Source organism: Symsagittifera roscoffensis, chromosome 3 (assembly GCF_963678635.1).
Source record: "Symsagittifera roscoffensis chromosome 3, txSymRosc1.1, whole genome shotgun sequence".
Classification (NCBI taxonomy): domain Eukaryota; kingdom Metazoa; phylum Xenacoelomorpha; order Acoela; family Convolutidae; genus Symsagittifera; species Symsagittifera roscoffensis.
The window spans coordinates 56,080,872-56,085,406 of NC_087064.1; positions in this window are offsets into that span (position 1 = coordinate 56,080,872).

Below are 4,535 nucleotides of genomic sequence, written 5' to 3' on the forward strand. Positions count from 1 at the left end.
TTCAAAGTCGATCAAAATTCTTTCCGGGGTTACGTCACCGATAAGCGATTTGAGTGCGGTTAGGAATTTGTTATAGGTTGATAAACGCTTATTGCTAAGCAGAGCGTAGACGCAAGGTGGATAAAACCTGCCAATCTGGATGTGTACAGTGTACAGCTGGTAAAACTGACTGGGGCAAATTTTGAAAGTACCGTCTACAAGCCAGGTTTTGTTGTACAATTTAAGTGCATTGAGGTTCTCAATGTCGCCAAAAATTAGTATGCGTTCCGTATCTTGTTTTCCGCTATCAAAAAGACAAAATTGCTTAAAACGATCGGGTATTTCGAAATGACGGTCATCTGTGGCAATAGTGGGCAGGGATGTCGTGTGTTTACTTCTGTTTAAAGTTCGTGTTAGCGCTGACTGGGAGGGCAAAGACAGTTGGGTTGCTTTTTCGTCCTGCACCAATTGCAAACTAGCTGCGATTATCTGGCTGTTTACTGGATTTAATTGATTTCTAACTGTCTCCTTCATTTGTTGAACTAGTTGCCGAGCTTCTGAACGTCCTGCGTTGAGCTCATGACTATGCTCGTTGCTCTGTGAGATTATATTGCTCCCAGAAGTGATCAAAGTTTTCGGGCATTTATACGATCTCCATTTGCTGCAGCGCCAATGTGTCGTTGTCTTCGTATCGCGTTTTTTTTGAAATTCATGTCCATCAAGAATAATCAGAGTTTGGCCTTTTTGTGAGGTTCCCCAAGTAAAAGAATTCATTTTTGACGTATCAATGAGTTAAAGAGGGAGATAATGAATGCAGAGTGTATACATTTTCAATTAAGTTGTTTTAATTCAATGCCATATTAACACTAAATTAAACACATATTGGCACTATGTTAATCCCAAAAATGAGTCCAGTTTAAATCTAGTTATCTTAAATTTGCATTGTTTTTCAATAGCGCGAACCTAATTGAGATATCATTACTCTAGATTTATTTCTGCTTACACTTTGATCAATATTTTTGTTCATAATTCATGGGATCTTCTTAATTGGCATGGGATTTTATGGCATGTGCGATTTTTATACAAGGGATCTTTTGGTATGGTATCTTTTGTCATGGGAGCTTTTGGTATGGTATCTTTTGTCCTGACACCTTTTATTAGAATCAAACAGCCACCGAAATAAGTTGATACCAGTTTTAACCATTTTTAGAAATTGTATGAAAATTGTATGACAAGCATTTTTCCACACACTTGATGTATGGAATTGTATGATAAGCATTTTCGGTGTATGGAGGTCACGCCGGGTATTTTGGAACGAATATTTTGGACTTAGAAAGAGTTAACTGTCGCGTTTCTTCTCGATCAGCTAAAATAAAAATTCTAAGGAGGCAGGCCTTTACGTTTCTATACAAAATTCTAAGATAGGAATCATCAAAAATTGGGAAACCCTTTCTCAGAAAGGACCCCCACCTCTTAGAATCTGGAAATGATACAAAACTACTGATGAGTTTTAGTAAAAGTAAGATAAATATATAGGCATCCTAATAAGTACTAAGGTTTTTCAAAGTAAACTCCCCTCTAAAAAGCGATTAAGTAGTTGAAACACTACGTAGTATCACACAAGAAAATAGCTCTTCTTGACTTCTTGGCAAAAAAAAATCAAAAACAATTTTTTGTTCAGAATCAAAATTGCTGTGATGTCGAGGCTACGAAAACTCCAAGGCTCTCAACAGTTCAAGGCTATCTAAAAAACCGCTATCTACCTTGCAAGGGTCAAAAAAAATCCAGATTTGGAAAAAACTGTCAAAACTTAGTTCAATGCATGCAAACAAACGTATAATTCTACTTATCTGAAAAGTATGCATTGATTTCGCAATAGATTAAGGGCAAAATGAGTTCTTGAAAATTCAATTGCAATTAAAACGGGGCCTGCCAGATTTTTTGGGAAAGCCGGAATTTACTTATTAAAGAACTCATCACAATTTTTGAGCTTATTTTGAGATAAGTTTACAACACCTTGACCAAAAAATTAGCATTTTTCATAACCGGAGGAAGAAAACAAAAGGATTGGTATAATTAACAAAGATATAACCATTCAAAAGTAGTTGATTTGTAATCAGAGAGTTTTATGAGGAAAAAATAACTCGCTCGAGGACCAATAATTCTGCTCGCTCATGGCAACGCCTGAATTTTCCGACTGCCATTCAACGACTTTGAAACAGTTTTTCAAAATATCAACTTGAAAAATGAAATTTTTTCATCATCAATTGGAAAACACTGAGAAATTCAACTATTGAATACTACCCCCCACACTATACCAAGAACAAATTGATGTTCTTATCGTCTAGTAACGTATCAATAACACCAAGTAGCTGGCCTCAAATCAATATAGAATGATTTATGAGTAGATTAAACAGCCACATACGCGCTAATAGCAGGAAAAATCTCGTGTGTTAGTTGTCCCAAATTAGCCAAAGTAAAACCTTTCAACCCATTATAACTTTTTTTCTGAAATAAAAACAGGTGAATTAATTTTTAAAATTTGAAAGTAGTTCATCACTGGCTTTCAGATGATGAAAAAAACATTTGTTTGAAGTTTGCTAGTTATAAGCCCAAATTAATCTGAAGAAAAAAAATTCCTTGAAAGTAGGAACAAAAACAACATTGAAAATGTTGAGCATGGTGGTTAATAAAATCTAAGCCAACTATAATTAAAAAGAGGGAGTTTGAAAAAGGGAATTTGAAGGTTGACAAAGTTTCTAGTCCCTCAGTTTCACACTTGTGGAACAATCATTTTACACGTCTAGAACTCTAGAATTGTTAATTCTAGACTTACCTAAGTGCGTTTTGGACGAAGGCAGGTAACGAGTAGAGAGAGAGACCTTCCCCCGACTTGGACTGAATTTTGTACAGCAAATAAGTGGCTTCCGACCCGGCCCGACCTCCTGAATGCCCGGCGACGTAACTCCACTTAGCCCCCTGGCCATTCTAGAGGAGATACTTGTAGGTGTACTTCCAACATTTTGGCCAAAACGTGAAGATCTGTCTCCAGTAACCCGCGTTGAACGACAGTCTGACCGGGGTTGAATAGCGGGTAGAAAGGCGACTGATAACGGGTAATTTGCATCCTTTGTTGTTCCGCGAGCAACTCCTGAAGCCTCGTAGACTACCCAGTAGTCCCGGTGAGAAGGTGGTGGATGCAATCCAGTAAGCAATTGGTCCCGGGTGAGCGCATTCTACAGCCACTGGCTCGTATCGGAAGGGGTCGATTTCGGCGAGGTTCTCCGTTATAACAGGGTGGCTTCCTATTGCCAACCCCAACCTTTGCCAAATGCGGACTCGCGTCTCCGCCGACAAGTGAATCATCGGTCCGTCACTAACAGTTGTCTTGCGGTTTTCGGCACAACCCTCGCAGTCAATGCAAAGGGCCCCAAACTGTTGGCGCAAGAACTCTACATGGTACCGGGTGCGGAATTCCTGCTCCAGTTGGTGATAGCGTCCTCGATGCCTCAAACTGACCTCGTGTACCTCTTTTATTGCTGAGTCGACGTTCCGGTCGTGTAAAACGACCTTCCCGTCTGATATAATTTTTGGCGCCTGAAAGTGAACTTGGAAGCTTTCCGGCGGAAAGGGTCCCGCTGTGCTGCATTTAAGTTAGAGGGAAGGACCTCTCGACCTCTTGGGTTACCCTTTTGATACGAAAGAGTTTCATTATAGGTTTGGTAGTCCATGCTAATGAATGTATTATCTGCATGATATCTAAAGCTAATGGGGAGCGCGTACTATGAAGTTAGTTTAGCCAATATGATAAGTAGAAAAGTAAACAAATAGTCATACCCAAAATAAGTTTGAATCTTCAAAGATATAGTCCCTTCTATGGCAGAAAATGCGGAGGGAGTAAAATCTGCAACCCCCGAAAAGGGAACTATAGTGGCTAGGGTTATGAAACTCATAGGACGGATACTACAGATGATTTGACCCGGGCATGCAGAAATCCATAACCTTCGGAACCCCGACCCCAAGTGATAACGGATCCCGGAAGTGCAAATGGCCCTATTAGAACTTGGTAACTAGCTGTTGGAATGGAACCAAAATATAGTATGTTATAGACCTAGTTGAGGGATGATTAAGTTTAGAAATCCAGACCCCTTGAACCCCTACTTCCTGTTTTATGCCCAATGCAAAGAGACCCCACCCCGACTTCCGGGAGTCGTTTCTCGGACCCCACTGAACGCAAGAAGCTAAAACTTTGGGATAGCATTGGTAGTACCGAAGTATATCTTGTGTTATAATTTGAACCAAATCGAGCGGTTGAACCGGAAGTTATTAGCACTTTGGAAAACCACCCCTTAAACCGGAAGTAGGCAATTTACGCAAAATAATGAGCGAGGACATATTGATTTTACAACAGCATCAGATACTACAACTCATCCCCAAAAAAGACCTCTAGTGATTAAAACCCCTCCGGTGACTCCTTCCGATGTTAATAGCCTTTAGCCGGGAAAAGTGATAATGGACATTAGAAATGGGATAACTTGGGAAGTATTAACGGGATA